At 42.9% G+C, this 22,741-nt stretch overlaps 1 protein-coding gene and 1 pseudogene across 2 annotated transcripts in view; one reads left to right on the plus strand and one right to left on the minus strand.

Annotated features, from left to right (window-relative positions):
- LOC128974830 (ephrin type-A receptor 6) overlaps positions 1-22,741 on the plus strand; it is a 604,268-nt gene that overhangs the window by 121,890 nt on the left and 459,637 nt on the right. The gene's annotated exons all lie outside the window — the stretch shown is intronic.
- LOC128974986 (U2 spliceosomal RNA) lies at positions 14,275-14,451 on the minus strand (annotated as a pseudogene).

Here is a 22,741-nt window from a genome sequence, read left to right on the forward strand (position 1 = left end):
AAGGATATTGGACTAACATCTCAACAGTTATGTTCAACTATAATGATGCCTTTTAATGGGAATTTCTTGAGAAAATGTGGAAAGAGTATTCCTTCTTTTTGTAAATTATAAAAGAGCCCCGTGTCTCATCTGACTATTCCATGACCATCCATATCTGCACACTAGTTTGTGGTTGCTCAATGTGTGTGTAAACCAACTTATCTATAGCGGAGTCTAAGTATGGCTTTAGTTTTCAGGTGAAAAAAGTCACATTGTACTTGAGATAATGAAGTCAGTTACTACCCTTGCATTTGCAGAATCTAGAAAATATTATAGATTTGGAGAGGTATTTAAAACATTAAGCTGCAAATTGTCAATATATGTTTAAGTATCCCCCTGAGTTAAAAGCAAATAAGAGTATGTCAAGTTTAAATCTTTGTCCTAAATTGTGTGATTTTAAAATTAAAATTATGGCTCAAGCTTGTTATCCTGTGTCAGATATGGAGTTGCTTTTTAACAGAAGCATTCAGAATTTCATTTTGTTGCCTAAGTGTTATAGTAGGCTGTAAGAACTTTTTAAGAGTTTGCTATTGTAATGTGTTTTCTCATACTTTCACTGGCAATTTTAAGCCTTATAAATGCCATTGTGAATTTTGTGCCAGACATGCACATGGAATCATGGAATGGTTTTGGTTGGAAGAGACCTTTAAGATCATTGTGTTCAACCTTCTACCTAAGACTATCATAGCCATTAAACTATGTCCTGAATTGTCATGTTCACACATTTCTTAAACACCTCCAGGAATGGTGGCTCCATCACCTCCCTGAGCAACCTATTCCAATGTCTGACACTCTGTAAAGAAATTTTTCCTAATACCCAATCTAAACCTCTTCTGCCAAAACTTCAGTCCATTTCCTTTTGTTTGATCATTTGATAGTAGAGGGAAGAGACTGACCCTCACCTCACTACAGCCTCCTTTCAGGTAGCTGTAGAGAGCAATCAGGTCTCCCCTCAGCCTTCTCTTCTCCAGACTAAACAATCCCAGTTCCTTCAGCCACTCCTCATAAGACTTACTCACTGGACCCTTCACCAGCTTTGTTGCCCATCTCTGGACATGCTCCAGCATCTCAATGTCTTTCCTGTAGTGAGAGGCCCAACACTGAACACAGTGTTTGAGGTGTGGCCTCACCAGTGCTGAGTACAGGGGCATAATCACTTCCCTACTCCTGCTGGCTACACTATTCCTGATATAGGCCAGGGTGCTGTTGGCCTTCTTGCCCACCTGAGCACACTGCTGGCTGATATTCAGACATCTGTCAAACAGCTTCCCCAGGGTTCTTTTTCTAATGGGCAGCTCTTCAGACACTCTGACCAAGCCTGTAGCATTACATGGGGTTGTTATCATTCAAGTGCAGGACCTGATACTTGGCCTCGTTAAATTTCATGCAACTGACGTGACACAGCCATGTGCTCTGCTCAGCGAAAAGTCTTGAAAACACCTGGTATGTTGAATTGTGAGGTGAGCACATGTTGCTGACTTCACTTGTCAATGTTATGAATTTTTAAATTTATAATTAAGAATATGGCAAATATGAATATTAATTAACATATTAGTAAGTTTTTATTAATATGAAAAAATGCCCCAAAATTATTAAATAGGTTCAATGTACAGCTGGAATATATATTTACAGTGGGAATGTACAATATTTAGGCAATATATAACAATTTTAACAATTTGTGGCAGTTTAGGCTGGGTGCCCCCTCCTACTGCCACATAAATTACACCTCTGGTGTCCCGGGTGCCCACCCAATAGGAGTGGACACAGGAAATGGTGTATTTCTACCCATAAATCCTGCGCCCTATAAATCCATCTGCAAAGTCATTATCTCTCTCGTTCTTCCTTCTCTGCTCCCATGGGAGATGTCCTCTCTTATTGGGTAATGCTGGGGGAGTATCCTCTTGGCCTCTTAGGCCTGTCTAGGCCTAATGCCAGGAGGAGAATGGAGGGGGGGCAGTCTCAGATCTGGCCAGCCTGAGACTTGCCTAGCAGTGAGAGAAGGGGGGGTAAGAAAGAGCCATGGGGGTTTGGGTATACCCTCAGGTGTGGGAAGAAGGGAAGGATTGGGAAGCCTCTGGGTGTTATGTAAGGGGCTCTGTATGCTTTTGGGATATTCTTGCCACTATGCTTTGTAGTTTGTAGTTTTCTGTAGCTTCACCAATCGCTTTTCCATTTAAACTTTCCATCATTCTCCAATCCGTTTGTGTGTGTCATTCTTTTGTCCCTTTTGGGGCAAGAGAGGATCTGTCTGGCCTCAAACCAGCACACAATTTTAAGCAAACCAGGAGGAATAACAGAAAGAGAGAATCCCCCAGCTCAAAATGGCGCTTGACCAAGGTGGGGACAAGAACCATTAAGCCAAGGAGGCAATGAATTAATTACTCACAAAAGGTTCTACCCCAAGCAGGGGGATGCTGCTCTTAGCTGTTGAGGCTTTTTGGGGCGCTCTCATGTGCCAAGCACAGCTGGTTGCTGGCAAGAATGCCACATGGTCTCCGATGGCTGGTCTGGCTCTAGCAGGACAGCGGGCGACACGACACGTTTGCAAAGGGCTCTTGCGTCTTCCTGGGTAAAGTGAGGCATGGCAAAATTTCTAGTTGCAAGGGGTAGAGAGGATGCGATCCTAAGCCTGTGGCTTCTTGGCTTGCAGTGAGTAGAGCTCATGGCTTCTATCCCAGGTCTTGGACCAGGCAACTCGAGGCAGGACAACTCAAGGCAAGGCAGTCCAGGCAAGGCAAATTAAAGCAGGCAAGGGAAGGCCACTACAAATTGGCCTGTATTTATTACTTGCCCGAGATTCAATTGGGCCAACAGGGCAACCGAAGCCAGCAGTTACCCAATGAAAAGGGACTCTGCCAGGCTGTGGCCATAAAAGGCAGAAAAGGCCTGGTGTGGGAGAAGCAGTGAGCAGTACATGTGCTCTTACCTCAGAAGGAGATTTGTTTACCCAGACATGTTGGGGCCTTTCTTTTGTCCCTTTTCATGCATTACCCCAACTTCTGCAGGAGGGAGGGGGGAGAGGAGGACCATGTCTAGATACATCAGGGCCTGTCTGGGTCTGTGCTGGGCCTGTTTGGCTTTACCACAATAGTCAACACTGGACAGCTAGAAGTATTTACACTCAGATTCTGATTTTATATTAGAGTGTAAAATAACAGAAACAAGTACTGATTAATTGAAGGCGGAGACATTTAATGTTATTTCAGTTAGAAAGAGATAATTTCTATGGGACCATAAGTCTCTGAAGAAGCTTCAAAATCTCCCCCACAAAAAAAGTAAGAAATACAGTGATGATGCCTCCATTAGGTGCCACATTTCTACTTTTTTAGTTCTGTGTTCAACTCATCTCTTCAAAGAGATAAAAGATAGAAACTTACACATCTTTTATCCACCACTGAGAAATTATTTCCCAGAAAGTACAGCCACGACTTGATCAGGACATCTTGATCTGACCTGATCTGACACAGAATGCCCATGCAGAGTGATATCTCATGTCACAAATAAGGTCCTATTGGAAAGCTGAAATTTATTCTACATATCTAGAGGGGAATTATGTGAACTAAAAATAGAACAAATTGAGAAATGTCTCCAAGTCACTCTCTAGGCACTTTTCCTTTAGAAATCTGAACAGACTTATGGAAAAATGTACTTTACTGAGGATCTGAATGGATCTTATCATAGGAAATTATTCATTGAAGCAATACATTACAGATGTTTTCTAATTTGAGTGAACCTAAAGAGACTGCAAAGCTACATGATAAGGTAGCCTGGCCTATCAGGAAGAAACAGTTAATGACCTCTTATGCTACCTGGACACTCATAAGTCTATGGGGCCAGATGGGATTCACCTGAGAGTGCTGAAGGAGCTGGCAGAGGACCTTGACAAACCACTCTCCATCATCTATCAGCAGACCTGGCTGGCTTGCCAATGTGGCACCCATCTACGAAAAGGGATGAAAGGAGGATCTGGGGAACTACAGGCCTGTCAGCCTGACCTCAGTATCAGGGAAGATTATGGAGTACACATCTTGGGTACACTCACATGGCAAGTGAAGGATAGTGGTAGGATCAGGCCCAGTCAGACCCAGTCAGCCTGAAAGGCAGGTGCTACTTGACTGACCTGATCTCCTTCTGTGACCAGTTGACCCACCTAATGGATGAGGGAAAGGCTGTCAACATTGTCTACCTGGACCTTAGTATAGCCTTTGGCACCATCTCCCAACAACATTCTTCTCGAGAAACTTGCAGCCCATAGCATAGACAAGACATGGATTAAAAACTGTCTGGATTGCTGGACCCAAAGATTTGTGGTTAATGGATGCATTGGAACAGGCTGCCCTCTGAGGTGGTGGAGTTGCCATTCCTGGAGGTATTCTATAAGCATGTAGATGTCATGCTTCAGGATATAGTTTAGTACTCATGGTAGCTTGGTTGCAGTACGACTGGATGATCTTAAATGTCTTTTCCAACCTTAATGATTCTATGATTCAAGACAGCCAGCATGGCTTTACAAGGGGCAAATCCTGCCTAATCAGCCTGGTGGCTTTCTATGATAAAGTGACTGTGTTGGTGGATAAGGGACGACCTATGGATGTAATCTATCTGGACTTCTGTAAAGCCTTTGACACAGTGCCCCACAACATCCTACTCACCAAGCTGGAGAGAGGCGGATTTGATGAGTGGACTGTTCAGTGGACAAGGAGTTGGCTGGATGGTTGTATCCAGAGAGTAGTGCTCAATGGCTTGAAGTCCAGAGGGAGTCCTCAGATGTCTGTACTAGAGCTTGTGCTATTTAATATTTCTATCAATGATATAGACAGTGGGCTAGAGTGCAAATTTGCGGATGACACCAAGCTGAGTGGTGCTGCTGATATAACAGAGGGACGTGACATCATCCAGAAGGACCTGGACAAGCTGGAGAGGTGGGCCCAGGTGAACTCATGAGGTTCAACAAGAGCAAGAGCAGGGTTCTGCACTTGGGCCAGAACAATCCTCACTATCAATACAGACTACAGGATGAGGTGACAGAAAGCAGCTCTGCAGAAAAGGACTTGGGGATGCTGATGGATGAGAAGCTGGACCTGAGCAGGCAGTGTGCACTTGCAGCTCAGAAGGCCAATCACATCCTGGGCTGCATCAAAAGAAGTATGGCCAGCAGACTGAGTGAGGTGTTTCTGCCACTTTACTCTGCTCAGGTGAGACCTAACCTGGAGTACTTCATCCAGGTCTGGAGCCCTCAATACAGGAAGGACATGGACTTGATGGAGCAGGTCCAGAGGAGAGCCACAAAAATGATCAGGGGGTTATAGCACCTCTGCAATGAAGACAGGCTGAGGGAGCTGGGGTTGTTCAGACTGGAAAAGACAAGGCTCCAAGGAGACCTAATCGCCACTGAAGGGGGCGTACAAGAAAGATGGAGAGAGACTGTTTACAAAGGCCTGTAGTGATAAAATGAGGGGCAATAGCCCCAAACGAGAGAAGAGTAGATTTAGAATGGATGTCAGGAACAAGTTCTGCACCATGAAGTTTGTGGAACACTGGAACAGGTTGCCTGGGTGGTTGGGGCCCCATCCCTTGAGGTATTCAAGGTCAGGCTTGACAGGACTCTGGGCAACCTGATCTAATTGAGGATGCCCCTGCTTACTGCAGGGGGGGTTGAACTAGATGACCTTTGGACATCCCTTCCAGTCCAGACCATTCTATGATTCTGCCCACTATGCAGACATGAAAAAACACATTCTCAATATGTACGCATGTGATTGAAATTTGTTCATGTAACACAAAGAGAAGATTGACTTTACACAGAGTTTATGAATAAAGCTATAAAAAACATTATTCTGTGTACCAAAATAACCATGATAGAGTAAAATGAAATTTTCTCCTTTACTGTCATTAGCTTTGCCAGAAATTGATTTAGAATGTATCTTTGGGTTTTATCTAATTGAAAATATGGGCAATGTGGGAGGAGGGAGGCTGAAAGAGCACATGAATTATTCATTATCATAGTTCATATCTTTTCTTATTCAAACATATCTGAAGGATGCAGCACAATGTAGAAAAGAGGAGACATCTGAGAGGTTGCCCTGGTCACACTGTACTGGAATCTAATGTATTTTTCAATACCCCCTTATATGCATTATAGGATAATTAAGAGCTTTATGCTTCCTCCATTTGTGTGCTCAGAAGTGGGATACAAGCAAAGAGCACCAGGAAAGGGTAACAGATTGTTTTCTTTCAGTATGTTGTAACAAGTATGGTTGAACCTTGGCTCCCCCAGGAGACAGTGCTACTTTACCAGCTCACGATAAATAAACAATTGCATGAGAAGAATGAAAAAAAAATGCTGGAAAACATTGATTATTGTTTTCTTTTATTTTCTCTTCCAATTTTGATTTCATCTCTTTGAAATTCAAAGTTTATATGCATAAGGTTGATAGTAGCAGCATTTTATTTTAATAAATAAATAAAATGGCAGACTTCTGATTTTTATGTTTTTTTTTTTTTTCTGTACATGTTATGGACACTTTGTCAAAGATGTCCCCAACCTATAATGAAACCTATTAGCAGAATCTTTATGCACCACTCTGATTCAACCTAGAAAGTGAACAAAGCTATAATGCATGTAGCTAGAGTAGGCAAATAAACTTAGCTGCTGCTTATACTATTCAGCTTGCTCCCCTTCCAAAAATTGGTTCTTCTGTTCACCTCTCAGATTTTCTTTCCAGAACTTTTGGGGTCAGTTAAACAGCAGAATGTTATGCTATTGCTTTTGACTTTCTCTTGAGTGTATAAATAATCCCTGGCAACCCAATAAATATACTTTTAAGCCTTACCATAGCTCTAATCTTAGTTTTTCCCCTTTTGATACTCTGATTGCTTAGAAGGGTTAAATATCTTGGAAATAATAGGAAGTCAGGAATCATGTTATTGGTAATCTAGCAGTAACTCTTCTCAGGATGATGGTGAAAGGCATGAAGTGATCAGTGAAAGATGCATCTTCCATTGGTCATCAGCAGTTTGGAAGCAGCATTTCAGCCAGGTAGGGAGTGGACAATTGATTTGCCCTTTTTCATGACAGATTCATGGTACAGGAAGACCACTTCAAAGTGTGTTTTAAACTTCTTTCAAATAGGGTGATTTTTTTCATGTTTGATCTGGAGGAGGCAGCACATATCTTCCTGGGGTTGAAGAGAATATAACCAAAAGCAGGACACACTCTTCTGTCCTTTGAATCTGGACAAAAATAAACTTTAATTATTGAAGACCTGTTCCAAACATAGTTTGATATGTAGTATCTGATATTTAAGCATGCTATAATAGGTAGAGAATAATACACATGATTGACAAGGCTTGGGAAAAAAAGTATACATTGTAAAATAAAAATGTGAGGTAGTTTTTCATTTCTACTCTGTGTAACTCACCTTTGCTAAAACTGCAAAGTTCTCTTTTCTTGCTGACATTCACAGAATCACAGAATTGTCAGGGCCTCAATGATCATCTAGTTATAACCCCTGTGTCATGGGCAGGGATACTTGCCACTAGATCATATTGCTGAGAGCCACATCCAGCCCGGCCTCAAAAGCATTCAGGGATGGGGCTTCCATAACCTTTTTGGGCAACCTGTTCCAGTGTCTCACCACTCTATCGGTGAAGAACTTCTTCCTAACGTCTAATCTAAATCTACCCTCCTCTCTCTTAGATCCATTCCTTCTAGTCCTATCACTACCTGACACCCTAAAAAGTCCCTCACCAACATTCTCGCAGACCCCCTTCAGATACTGGAAGACCCCAACTCTCTCAGCCTGTTGTGATGGTTTGAAACTGTCTTTTTAATTTTTTCCTTGCAAAGTTCAAAACAGAGAAAGTGAAAGAGTGTAAATAAGTCACTATTGGGTGTAAGAAAGCAAAATAACGATTGTTCTAAAGACTTCCATTGGATAGATAGAAATGTTTAAGGACTATTACCCAAAACAAAGTGGGCACTCTGCACATTATGCGTTCTGCAGTGGGGGCAGTTGCTGGGCTGTCTGGCTGCTGCTTCTTCTTCTCTTCTGGCTGAAGATAACACGTACTGACCTTGGCAGCTAAGTTAACTTTCTGCTTAACTAACTCTGCTTCTCTGTCCAGGGGGGCCTGGGGGGAAGCTCCTGGGAGAGAGAGGCCCCTTTGGGAGGGTCCCCTTGGGGGGAAGCAAAGGGAGATTGGTTGTGCTTTTCTGTTGATTGTATATATTTGTAAATGTTGTGTACTTTGTATATTTGTACATATTCATTGCATTTCATCGTAGATTTTAGACTCTGCTTGTAAGTACAGCCTTCATTTGCTTCCAGACTGAGCTAGCCTGGTTATTGTTGGGGGGGGGGGAAATTTCAGCTCACACCGACACAGTTTGTGTACCCCTGTCTGCCTGTGTACCCCTCTCTGCCTGTGTAATCGAGTCTGTGTCGCCGAGTCTGTCTGTGTAACTGTGTCTGCCTGTGTACCCGAGTCTGTTATCTCAGATTCTGGCAAAGGTCCCGCAGCTACTGCTGCTGGCTCTGAGTCAAAACTATCGGCAACTTTCTCACAAACCTGAACTGTGATTTTCTGGTCACCGTAATCAGAATCAGAAACCAATTCTGAACCTCCCTGAGCTTTTCTATATTTCCTCTTACATCTATGCAGGTCAGAAGAGCGAGTAGCCTTACGTCTTTCTTGACACAGTGCTATCAGCAGCCATATGATTACTCCAAGAAGCAACAAGTGCATTGGTAAAGTTTCTCTGTGGGCATGCCTCCTACTGGCAGTCTCACTGAGGTACCCCAGCAGGGATGATTTACCATGGAACTCTAAGCCTTGGACCACAATAGCTGAGGGAATCAAGCGTCTGAGAGAATTTGCTGTGAGAGGAATAATCTATGGCGATCATAAGACTCTGAATCCTGATGAAATTCCTGTTGGAAGAGGCCTTGCCAAAAAGCTCATTAAGCTTGCTCCTCCTAATTATGCCACTATTCTGGCAAGCAGGATTGTGGCAAGAAATTATGGTGGAGCACCTCCTACTGTTGGCCATTTCGCTGACCAAATGAGGCAATTGGAGGATAGTCTCGCACGTACTTCTTTGGTTTCAGCCATTGAAACTCTGTCTGGAGAGTTAAAGAATTGCATGAAAGAGCTGAAGGAGGAACTCAAAACCTCCATATCCAACTTGATGAAGGGGGATGATTCTGATTCCTCTTCCTCCAGATGGATACAAGTTTCAGCTGTTAGGAACAGATGTGCTCCAAGAAGGCCATTCCAGAATAGGTCAAACCAAAACAGAAAGCAGAAGCAATCACGTGGCAGTATCTGGATAACTCTGTGTGATCAGTTTGGTGAGAACATGAACAGATGGGATGGTCAACCAACTTCTGATCTTTTCAAGAGGTTGCGGGAGTGGCAGATCCCGAGGTAGCAATACCAGAAGGGTAGCTGTCACTTCCTCACTTTCCCAGAACAACTCTGATAGCTCCAACAGTGATCCTAATTCTGATGCTGGACGTTGTGCCAGCTGTGCGTGTGGAAGCAATCCCCACCATTAGGGGTGCCCTGCCTTCCGCCAGGGGGAGGTAAGGGATAATGGAGATAACGGAATCTATTGGGATGTGTACATCCAGTGGCCTGGCACTTCAAAATTTCAGAAGTACAGGGCCTTGGTTGACACAGGAGCTCAGTGCACCATAATACCATCAAATTATCAAGGAGGAGAATCTATAACTATTCAGGGAGTCACTGGTGGATCTCAAGTGTTGTTTAAGATAGAGGTTGATATAAGTTTAACTGGGAAGCAGTGGAAGAAACATACAATTGTAACAGGACCTAATGCACCTTGTATTTTGGGAATTGATTTTCTGAGAGAAGGGCGTTTTAAAGACCCTAAGGGTTACAAATGGGCTTTTGGAATAGCAACTGTAGAAATTGATGGAGGAAAATTGAAGTTGTCCATTAGACCTGATCTTTCAGATGAATCTGCAGTTGTGGGACAACATGAGATAGAGGATGTAAAGCTGCCGGTTGCTTCTCAAACTGTGCATCACAGACAATACAGAACCAACCATGACTCTTTGGTGCCCATTCAAAACTTGATTCGTCAGTTGGAGAGTCAGAAAGTCATCAGCAAAACTCATTCACCTTTCAACAGTCCAATCTGGCCTGTGCGAAAGCAGAATGGAGAGTGGCATCTGACAGTTGATTTCCGTGCCTTGAATGAAGTAACTCCACCCATGAGTGCAGCTGTACCAGACATGATGGAACTCCAATATGAGCTGGAATCCAAGCAGGCCAAATGGTATGCTACCATAGACATTGCTAATGCTTTCTTCTCTTTTCCCATAGCAGAGGAATGCAGGCCTCAGTTTGCTTTCACCTGGAGAGGCATTCAATACACATTCAATCGTTTGCCCCAGGGGGGATTCACAGTTCAACCATCTGCCATGCAGATCCATGATGCTTTGGAGAAAGGTGGAGCTCCAGAACACATTCAGTTCATCGATGACATCATCGTCGGGGGTGAGCCTGCTGAAGAAGTCTTCTAGAAAGGTAACAAAATCATTGACATTCTCTTGCAAGCCGGTTTCGCTATCAAGCGAGACAAGGTGAAAGGACCTGCCAGAGAAATCCAGTTTCTGGGAGTGCAGTGGCAAGATGGTCGCCATCACATCCCAATGGATGTGATAAATAGAGTCTCCACCATGGCAAATCCCATCAATAAGAAAGAAACCCTGCGTTTTTTAGGCATAGTGGGATTTTGGAGACTGCACATTCCTGGATACAGTCAGATTGTGAAACCTCTCTATGATGTGACTCGAAAGAGAAACAGTTTCCAATGGGGTCCTGAGCAACAAGCAGCCTTTGACCAGATAAAGCGAGAGGTAGTCCAAGCGATGGGTCTGGGACCTGTCCGAACTGGTCCAGACATTAAGAACATTCTGTACACAGCCGCGAGTGAGAATGGTCCAACCTGGTGCTTATGGTAAAGAGCTCCAGGTGAGAGACGAGGACGTCCTCTTGGTTTCTGGGGTCGTGGCTACAGAGGCTCAGAGGCAAACTACACTCCAACAGAGAAAGAGATTTTAGCTGCCTATGAAGGAGTGAAAGCTGCTTCTGAAGTGATTGGAACTGAGTCACAACTTCTTCTAGCTCCTAGATTGCCAGTTCTGAATTGGATGTTCAAAGGTAAAGGTTCTTCACCACATCATGCAACAGATGCTACCTGGTCTAAGTGGATGGCTCTGATAACACAGAGAGCTCGAATGGGAAATCTCGAAAGGCCTGGTTTGGTGGAGGTGATCACAAACTGGCCAGAAGGCACAAGCTGTGCTAAACCTCCAGTGGAGAGAGTAACTCGTGCTGAGGAAGCTCCTCCTTACAGTGATCTGTCTGATGATGACAAGAGATATGCTTTGTTCACAGACGGTTCCTGTCGTCTTGTTGGAAACAAGCGAAGGTGGAAATCTGCAGTGTGGAGCCCAACGCGCAGGGTTGCAGAAGCGAGAGATGGAGAAGGAGAATCCAGTCAATTTGCAGAGGTAAAAGCTGTCCAGCTAGCTCTTAACGTAGCTGAACGTGACAGATGGCCAAAGCTTTATCTCTACACCGATTCATGGATGGTAGCCAATGCCTTGTGGGGTTGGCTGAAAGACTGGAAAAAGAATGGCTGGCAGAGGAAAGGAAAGCCTATCTGGGCTGCAGATCTGTGGCAAGACATTGCTGCTCGCGTTGAGAGAATCCCAGTGAAAGTGAGACACATCGATGCTCACATTCCTAAGAGCAAAGCTACAGAGGAACCACCACGACAACCATCGGGCAGATCTAGCTGCAAGAGTTTCCCAGGTGGACACAAACTCTGATCCTGATCCTGATCTTGACTGGAAACACCGAGGTGAGCTGTTCTTAGCTCAGTGGGCCCATGACTCGTCAGGACATCAAGGCAGAGATGCAACCTACCGATGGGCTCGTGACAGACCCATTGACATTTCCGTGGATGCTATCACACAAGTCATCCATGACTGTGACATTTGTGCTGCTATTAAGCAGGCAAAGCGGATCAAGCCCTTATGGTATGGTGACCGATGGTCCAAGTACAAGTATGGTGAAGCCTGGCAGATTGACTACATCACTCTACCTCGTTCTCAATCTGGTAAGCAGTATGTGCTGACTATGGTAGAGGCAAGCACTGGATGGCTGGAAACTTATCCAGTTCCTCATGCAACTGCACGTAACACCATTCTTGGTCTGGAAAGACAAATCCTGTGGAGACACGGAACTCCAGAGAGGATTGAGTCGGACAATGGAACTCATTTCAAAAACAATCTTGTGAAAAACTGGGCCAAAGAGCACGGCATAGAGTGGATATTCCACATTCCCTACTATGCACCAGCTACAGGGAAGAACGAACGCTACAACGGTTTGCTGAAAACCACTCTCAAAGCCATGGGGGGGTGGATCTTTGAAAAACTGGGAGAAACATTTAGCACAAGCAAGCTGGTTGGTGAATAGTAGAGGTTCAGTGAATCGAGCTGGACATGCCCAATCAGATTTGTTGCGAAAGGGAGAAGGTGATAGAGTTCCTGTTATCAGAGAAAAGAATCTGTTAGGCAAAACTGTTTGGGTATTCTCTCCTTCAGGAGAGGCCAAACCTGTCCGAGGCGTGGTTTCTGCTGAAGGTCCTGGTCACACCTATTGGGTAATGCAAGAAAACGGTGAAATTCAGTGTATTCCACAAAGAAATCTAACTTTGGCTGAGAGAGGTTAAATTCTGAGTGTTGCGCCTATACAGCATCGCGCCCAAGAGGAAAGTCCATGAGATCTACGGTGCACGAACCCTGAGAGCCCTGAGTCACCTGAGAGTCCCTGTTCTTTCCTTCGCTCCATCTGCGAGGAAACAAGCTGTTTGCTGTTTTTCCTGTGATGTGACTCTTTTGAATCATCTACATCTGAGATAGCTGGAATGGACTATGGTCTTCATTCACCTATTGTTGTAGATACTATTTTAGATTAGATAAATGGTAGTAGCAGCCAGTGTAATTGTTTAGAAGGGGTGGACTGTGATGGTTTGAAACTGTCTTTTTAATTTTTTCCTTGCAAAGTTCAGAACAGAGAAAGCGAAAGAGTGTAAATATGTCACTATTGGGTGTAAGAAAGCAAAATACTGATTGTTCTAAACACTTCCATTGGATAGATAGAAATGTTTAAGGACTATTGCCCAAAACAAAGTGGGCACTCTGCACATTCTGCGTTTTGCAGTGGGGGCAGTTGCTGGGCTGTCTGGCTGCTGTTTCTTCTTCTCTTCTGGCTGAAGATAACACGTACTGACCTTGGCAGCTAAGTTAACAACTTTCTGCTTAACTAACTCTGCTTCTCTGTCCAGGGGGGTCTGGGGGGAAGCTCCTGGGAGAGAGAGAGGCCCCTTTGGGAGGGTCCCCTTGGGGGGAAGCAAAGGGAGATCAGTTGTGCTTTTCTGTTGATTGTATATATTTGTAAGTGTCGTGAATTTTGTATATTTGTACATATTCATTGCATTTCTCTGCTTGTAAATACAGCTTTTCATTTGCTTCCAGACTGAGCTAGCCTGGTTATTGTCGGTGGAGTATTATGGCCCTTCTCTGGACGTGTTCTAGTATGTCCATATCTTTCTTGTAACAGGAACTCCAGAGCTGGGCATAATACTCCAGGTGGAGTCTCAGGAGAGCAGTGTAGAGGGAGAGAATCACCTCTCTCGACCTGCTGGCCACATTTGTCTTGATGCAGCCCAGCATACAGTTGGCTTTCTGGGCTGCAAGTGTACACTGGCAGCTCATATTGAGCTTCTTATCCACCAGCACTCCCAAGTCCTTTTCTTCAGAACTGCTCTCAGACCAGTCATTTCCCAGTCTATATCGGTGCCTGGGATTGCCCCGACCCAGATGCAGGAACCTGCACTTGGTCTTGTTGATCTCATGAGATTGGCACGTGCCCACCTTTCCAGCCTGTCAAGGTCCCTTTGGATGGCATCCCTTCCCTCCAGTGTGTCAGCCACACCACTCAGCTTGGTGTTGTCGGTAAACTTGCTAAGGGTGCACTCAATGCCACTGTCCATGTCACCAACGACAATGTTAAAGAAGACTGGTCCCAGTACTGATTCTTGAGGGACTCTGCTTGTCACTGGCCTCCACTCGGACATATACCCATTGACAGCCACCCTTTGGATGCAGCCATCTATCCAGTTTTTTATCCATGGAGTAGTCCATCCATCAAACCCATTTTTTACCAATTTATGATGCATGGAGTGGAAAGAGCAAGCTCCAGATCTGAAAACCTGTTTAATATAAATTCCTCTTCTCAATGATGTATCAGATATTAAACTGTTAAGAACAGATACTAAACATGATCTTAGCCAAAAGGCTGAGAAGCAATGCCTTACATGCCTTATATGCCTTACAGTCTATGCTGCAATTATTAGTCATAATATGGATATACTAACTTCTTTTGGGATGCTAGACTACACAAAGGGATACTGACTGCTGCAGCAGAAACAAGCTCCGTTTTACCTGGTAGCACATCAGTTGGAGATGAATGAATGGCAGCTTTGAAGGAGCCTATTAAGGAATATTGTTGTGATGCACTATGGTTTTGAAGTGGCATCTATTCAGTTCATATGGGCATGTGTAGTGTCAGATAAATGCATCCATGCTGATGCAGCAAGCCCCTTATTACCATAACTTGTAGCATATGCTAGTAAAACTGAGTGATCTGTCATTTAACCTTCCTCTCATTATTCTTAGTTTTGCTTCTTTAGTTTTATATCATGTTTTGAATTAATGTTATTGTTTGTAAAGCACTCCAAAGATGAAAAGCCTTATGTAGGTGTTTTCTATAGTTATTACTTTTAATTGTTTCTGTTTGGAATAGTTTCAATTAAAAACACTAATTGAAGAAGCAGAAATGATGGGGGGTTTGTTTTTTGTGTTTCTGGGGGGATTTTGTTTGGTTGGTTGTTTTGGTGGGGTTTTTTTTGCTAGTTTGGGTTTTTTTATTTTTTCCCTTTCTTTCTTAAACACTAGAGGCTTCAGGAAAGAATTGGTGAGAGATGGGAAGAAGCAATAGAAAGATATTTTTATGGGTTTTACTTAACCCATATTAACCACATTGGCTACTTGCTAATTGTAGTAACTTAAATATGCCAATGCCTACATAATATTAGACTTTGAGATCCACTGCTTTTCAGTGGGAAAACCCGGAGCTTGTGAGATACAGTTTCTGCTCTCACTGGTACTGAAATGGATTTTCTCTGAGATATTAGTCAGGAAAGTGGGAAACTGAGTCATAGCCTGCTTTCTGGGTGCACAGTCAGGACTGTTGTTTTCCATGAGTTCGTGGTATTTGAAGCTCTACTTCTTGAGGTGGTGAAGGCAAAAAAGATCTTCCTGCTGCTGAGGATGAATTTCAAATACCAGAACTGAAGATTCAAAGCCTGGGAAGCAAGTGAAACAGAACCAATATTTGGAACATTTGTGACTTGATGCAGTGTACAATTTTTGAAGGGGTTAACTGATAAAAGCATCAGTTGTAGTGTTGGATGCATTAAATCATAAAGCAGAAAAGGTCAGCTCTCAGACTGAGGGCTGAGAATATCATCTACCTAGTGTTTCTTCCTGCCCTGATGTTATTCTCAGCAGGCAAAAACAATTTGCAGGGTTGCATCATGTGGGAAGCGGGGGTAGAGCAGGAAGGGAAGTCTTCAAACAGCACCAATATCATGAGGCTTGTTGGGTCAGTCAGTGCTGATGTAGCAATGCAAACTGGTCACAAGCAGCTGAATAAGATTAATAGATGACCCTTGAACTTGTAGAAATTTCTAAACTAGAAATGTAGAGATTGATCATGTTTTGGTGTGAGTTTTTGTTTGTTTTTTAAAGATCCCTACAATCTATATTTTTCTGTGTTTCTAAATATCTCTGGACTCAAAAACATCTGCTGCAGCACTATCTCTGCTAGTTTGGAGATCTAGGAATTTTCCCCAGGCTACATATGAAATGCAGCCAGCTATTGTGCAGCATTACCAATGTACCCTGTACAGTAGCTTAACGGTATTATAAAATTCTGCTCCACTTACTCTGATCGTACAAGCTGCTGGGAGGGGAAGAGCCAGGATTTTTCCAGCAACCTATATTGAGAAAATGACACAACACAGCAGCAAATAAACACTGTTAAGCAGCTAGTATCTATTGGAGTCAGACCGAACATAGTCTGATTTATTTATTTTTTTTAGTTGTAAATTTTTTTCTCCATCCCTGTTTGTCTTATAATAAGGAAGTATGAGAATTTACACTCTTGTATTTTACATAACGGATGACAAAACTTTTTTCTTACATACATGCATCAGTTACTCCACAACAGACTTGTGTATGTTATCATGTGTTGTTGCATTTATTCTTAATCCTGTAAATATCCAGCCAGGTGAGGTTTGCTAGTCTCTTGTTCTGATTATCCTGCTGGCATCACCATTACACAGTTTTGTTTCAGCAGAGGGACTCTGTAGCTGCTGGCAGCCTCTCTGCTAATTGTAGCATATAGCATTTAGGATCAGATAGATCTAGTTCTGTTGTAGTATCAGATTACCAGATGCCTGTAAACCACTGTTTCATATATATATACATATTTTTTTATTACTATTATTCTTTCTGCAAAGCAGAGATCAGAAAGCTATGGCACAGGTCACAGAGATGATGCAGATTTTGAAGGGCATGCAGCAGAACTGAGTCCTAAGAGCTATAGTATCTGGAAAAGGTATAGACTTTCTGCTCTCACTTTCTGTGTAGTTCCGAATAGACTGAAAGTGTTGCATTACACAGGGATATGATACCCCCTGAAAGGTGATCAGCAGCAGTTTTCACTACTGAATTGTGGCATCCCTTGCCACCTGAGGTTTTACTACACGTGTCTCGTTTAGAAAGAAAATTATAGTCTGGCATGCTACCCTTGCAGAACCTTGATGCAAGTCATTGAGTCTTTTATAGTCCATAACAGATTCAGGGAAACAATGATCCTCAGAGTACTGAGGAGAATGGAATTTTTTATGTTATTGGCTAGCTTCATTTGTATATCAGTTTCTTATAAACAGCCTCCATGTGTACACATATATGTGAATTATTTTTTCATTTTTCTTTTCATTTTCTATATATCCCTTTTCTGAATGTGCTTTGCCTTCTTATGAAAGAGAATGGAAGGAAATATGTATTATTATTTCTGAGTCATGTTTTATACTATCTTTGCCATACCCAGACAGCAGAAACATTATTCCATGAGCAACATTTTCATTGATGCAGGTGGAACTTCCTAAACTTAAGATACTGCTGTTTAAATTCTGCTCAAATGGATGAACTGTCTCAGTAGTTTGAGCCCTACACCAGATTATATGTTTTGAACTATAAACATATTTCTTGGCATCTAAAAATTTTCTTTATACGCATAAAATTTCATGTTCAGGACCTGTGATTCCCTTTTCTTCCTAAATGGCTATGATGCATTTTACAAAGCAGAGCTCTTCTATTTTACCTTCTAGTCCTGAAGTCGCTGGCCAATCCCCCGATGAGAGTCAACTGTTTCCTGTATCTGAAACTGGTTTTGTTTGGATTCCAGGGCTCATCTTGCAAATCTTAACAGACCCTACTCTTGCTTGCCTGAAGAAAGTATTCATGTGAACCTGAAGTGTTCCAGAGCAAAGCTGAATCATCTGGCGCAGCTTGTTCTCATGGCTGTTTGGTATTCAGTGTTTCATGTAAATAACAGAAAAGTGACTCACTGGTTTGGATTTTCAATTTGAAATGCAGTAACAGCTTTCTGAATCATCTTGGCCACTTCAGCCAGAGAGCAGCTGTTCCACAGCCCAAAACCTATCAATACTTGCATTTGGAGAACACAGAATAATCTGCCACTTTCCTGTATTCTCTTCTTCATAGTTGCCTAGTTATTCTTTATTTAACTTTTTGTAAAATCCTGATTTTGTTCTTCCCTTTTAATTACATTTACTCCTACAGATATTATGAGAGGTTTGCCATCAATTGTCATAGTCTATGCTTATATGCTGCTGCCTATGTAGAAAACAAACATCACATTTTTTTCCAAAGCTGTGTTGCATTTGTAGTTCTAGTTCTATGGAGATAATCTAATTGATACTATATGTTTATATGCATTCCCTAAGCAGCTTTGAATCAGCTTGAGTTAAATATAAGTTCATAAGTAGTTCAATTGCTGTTTTATTTTTTTAGCTATGCCATCTTGTACTTGCTAGGAAATACAAGAATAGCTGTGGATTTTTATCTGCCCTATTTTATTTTTTTTTTCAAATAGGCACAATTTATATGTTCAATATTATCACTTGTCTTAATGAACTTTGGATGTCTGAGCCTTTATTTTCACATACAGAATTGTAGACCTGGAGGGGAAAAGGATTTGAAGGTAATAAAAATTATTTAGATGGAATGGGGGAAAGTATTAACTCAATACTTTCAATTTACAGTAATTCTGTAGTTTTAAAATACTCTTTAATCTCGCTGTTTTTAGTGTCAAGTTTTCAATGCCAACTGTGTTTAAAAATATTAATTTTCTAAGCATGTTAATTTCAGGGAGAAGGACATTCTTTCTGCATTTCAGTTATCTAATACGGCTGGTTTAGCTTGAATGTCGCTACAGCAGCTAGGTGTTTAAATCTGCATTTCCAGATGGCCACCAGCAGCTGCACATGCCAAGTGCAGGTACTTCTCTATTGTGTTCTAGCTTAGGCCTTTTTGATCTCATTTCTATGGAGATCATATCACTAGAGATAGTACAAGGGAATTTCAAAAACTCTTAAAACTTCCTTTATTTTTACCATTCAGCTTGTTTCCATGGAAATAGGATCCTAAAGGTTGTCAGTAGTGAATAGAAAATGAGCATTGACTTGCAAATTTCATAGATTCATAGAATAGTTTGGGCTGAAAGGGATCACCTAGTTCCAACACCCCTGCCATAGGCCGGGACTCCTTCAACTAGACCAGGTTTCCCAAGGCCTCATCCAACCTGACCTTGAACACCTCCAGGGAGGGGGCATCCACAACCTCTCTGTGCATTCTGTTCCAGTGTCTCTAATATCCAAAGCACCCAGTCTAAACATCTTCATTCTAATCTTTCTAATATCCAGTCTAAATCTGCCCTTCTCAGGCTTCATCCTATCACTATAAGTCTTTGTAAAAAGTCCCTTCCCAGCTTTCTACTAGACCGCTTTCCGGTACTGGAAGGCTGATATAAGGTCTCTCCAGAGCCACCTTTTCTCCAGGCTGCACATCCTCAACTCCTGTAGCCTGTCCCCATAAGGGGAGGTGCTTCAGCCCTCTAATCATCTTTGTGACCCTCCTCTGGACCCACTCCAGCAGTTTGATGTCCTTCTTATGCTGAGGGCACCAGAAGTAGACACAGTACTCCAAGTGAGGTCTCATGAGAACAGAGTAGAGGGGGAGAATCACCTCCCTTGTCCTGTTGGTCACACTTAACCCAATTTAGTTTGGGTTAAATTAATGAGGCGGGAATTATAAAATATAGTTATTTTTATTTTCCCAAAACCCCACCCCAAAACTATGTACAAAACTGATAGAATTATTTACAGGTTCTATTCGGTCGTGAATTCTTCCAAGATGCTTAATGGCAATTTTGACACAATTTAGAGAGTTCAGAGACTGGAAAAGCTATGACACAAATAGCTTTACCCACTTATAAACCAAAGGTCAACCAATAAACCTTAGGAAGATATGAGCAGGCCAGGGTTTACTCATGAGGATTAGAGTGGGAGTTTGGAGATAATCCCTAACTTGCTCTCTTTGCTGACAGGCTCCAGAAACTGTCAATTTATAATCCAGTTCGAGGCTTAGGCTCTATCCCAGGCCTCTAGACCAGGCACTCGAAGCAAGGCAGGACATTCGAGACGACAAGGCTTGAAGTAAGGCGAGGCTTCAGCAGATGTGAGCAAGGCTTGAGCACGGCAGATTTGAGTGAGGAGGATCTGAGCAAGGCGGATCTGAGCAAAAGCCCCTAGGCTCCCTAGCCACTTGCATATATACAAAATGCCAGAGGTCACTTGTTCCAATGAAGCACTAAAGCTAACATGTAGCCACCCAATGGAAAAGTGTTCTGCCAGGTTATGACCATAAAAGGCAGAGCCCAGGACCTCATATCTGGGGAAGCTTACGTGCTCTGACCCCAGATAGGCATCTTGTTTACCAGACAGGCAAGGTCCTGTCCCCTTGTTCCTTTTCCTGCATTGCCCTGTTGTTATGACAGGAAGGAGGGGAGAGAAAGGACCTGTCTAGACATCTTGAGGCCTGTCTGGATTTGTACTGGGCCATGTGTCATGGCCTACCACCACACACTTCTTTTGATGCAGCCCAGGATATGGTTAGCCTTCTGGGCTGCAAGTGCACATTGCTGGCTCATGTTGAGTTTTTCATCAGCCAACACCCCTAAGTCCTTCTTCTCAAGACTATTCTTGAGCCACTCCTCACCCAGTCTATATATGTGCTTGGGATTGCTCCAACACAGGTGTATAGCCTTGTTGAACTTCATGAGGTTGTCTTGGACTCACCTCTCAAGCCTGTCTAGGTCTCTCTGGATGGCATCCCTTCCCTCCAGCATGTCAACTGGACCACACAGTTGGGTGTCATCTGCAAACTTGCTGAGAGTGCACTCAATCTCACTGTCTATATCATTGATAAAGATATTGAACAGAACTGGTCCCAATACAGACCCCTGAGGGATATCATTTGTCACCCATCTCCATGTGGACATTGAGCTGTTTACCACAACAATTCTGAGTGCAAACATCCAGCCATTTCTTTATCCAGTAAGTGGCCCATCCCTCAAGTCCATATTTTCCCAATTTGGTGACCAGGATGTGTCCCAGTTTGAGCTGGGTGCCTTTAAAAATGAACCACAAAGCAGACCCCCAGAACGTACAGAGTATCCAGGAGGTGTACCGGAAGGTGTAATCTTTGTATTTCCTCTCGTAAATCCTGCATCTCTATAAAGTTGGCTGCAAAGTTATTGTCTTTGTCTTTCTTCCCTTTCTCACAGTATCACAGTATCACAGTACATCAGAGGTTGGAAGGGACCTCAAGAGATCATCAGGTCCAACCCCCCTGCCAAAGCAGGATCACGTAGGATAGTCTGCACAGGAACACATCCAGGTGGGTTTTGAAAGTCTCTAGAGAAGGAGACTCCACAACCCTCCTGGGGAGCCTGTTCCAGGGCTCTATCACCCTCATGGTAAAGAAGTTTGTCCTCATATTAAGGTGAAATCATCTACATTCTAGTTTGAACCCATTGTTCCTTGTCCTATCACTGTGTACCACCGAAAAGAGCCTGGCCCCCTCCTCCTGACACCCACCCCTCAGATATTTATAGACATTGATCAGATCCCCTCTCAGTCTTCTCTTCTCCAGACTAAATAGCCCCAGAGATCTCAGTCTCTTTTCATAGGGGAGATGCTCAAGTCCCATAATCATCCTCGTGGCTCTCTGTTGGATTCAATCTGGCAGGTCTCTGTCTCTCTTGAACTTACCTGAACACAGTAAGCCACCTTATTTGGTATGGGGGGAGGATGGTACCATCTGTGGCATGCAAAGCCTGACTAATTTTTACTGTGCAATCTTGGCCTCTTTAGGTCTAATGCCAGAGACCAAGGGGAAGAAGTTTCAGGCCTGGACAGCCTAAATCCAGCCTAGCAATGGGGGGAAGAAAGAGCCCTGGGGCATATGTTACACCCCAAGTGGGGAGGAAAGGAGTACTGGTTTTTTGGTCTGATTTGGTGGAGGTTTTGTGTGAAATGTTTTGGCTTAATTAGCTTCTATGTTAAACCCAGATCATGCATTCCTTTGTATTTTATGTGCTTTGCTGTGCTCACCGCTAGGCATTGTAACATTGTAGTATTGTAGCTTGTAAATAGATTTTCCATTCAAACTTTCCAATACTCCAATCTTGTGTGTGAAGTGGTTTTCTTTTGCCCCAGGGTCATTAGAGCAATCTGTCCCACTCTAAACCATGACAGGATGTCACGTGGGACAATATCAAATGCTTTACACAAATCCAGGCAAACTACATGTTTCTCTTCCCTTATCCACTGATGCTGTAACTCCATCATAGAAAGCCACAAGATTAATCAGGCATAATTTGTCCTCAGTGTTGAATACCACCAATGATCTCTTCTTCATTTTCCATATTCCTTAGCAACATTTTCAGGAGCATCTGCTCCATAATCTTGCCAAGCACAGAGGTGAGACCGACCTAAAGTTTCCAGTTTCTTCTTTTTTTCCTTTTTTGATGATGAGGGTAATGTTTCCCCTTGTCCAGTCATCAGGGACTTCACCAGATTGCCATGACTTTTCAAGTATGATGGACAGTGTTTTCCCAACTTCACCTAGCAGTTCCCCTAGGGCCCTCAGGATCCCTCATCATTCACCAGGTGACACCTAACTGAGCAAAAACTGGTGGCCAAAGTGATTAATAAACCATTTATTAAAATGATAAAATTTAAGAACCAATTAAAACATTAGAAAAAATACTATCTGCTTTCTTTCTGTCCTTATTGGATGTCATAAATATGGAAATGGTTTGGGTGTAGGAGTTGTATGACATAATTGTAACTTTCTCCAGACTGTTTTTTAGGACCGCAGCAACT

The sequence above is a fragment of the Indicator indicator genome, chromosome 1 (assembly GCF_027791375.1).
Source record: "Indicator indicator isolate 239-I01 chromosome 1, UM_Iind_1.1, whole genome shotgun sequence".
Taxonomy (NCBI): domain Eukaryota; kingdom Metazoa; phylum Chordata; class Aves; order Piciformes; family Indicatoridae; genus Indicator; species Indicator indicator.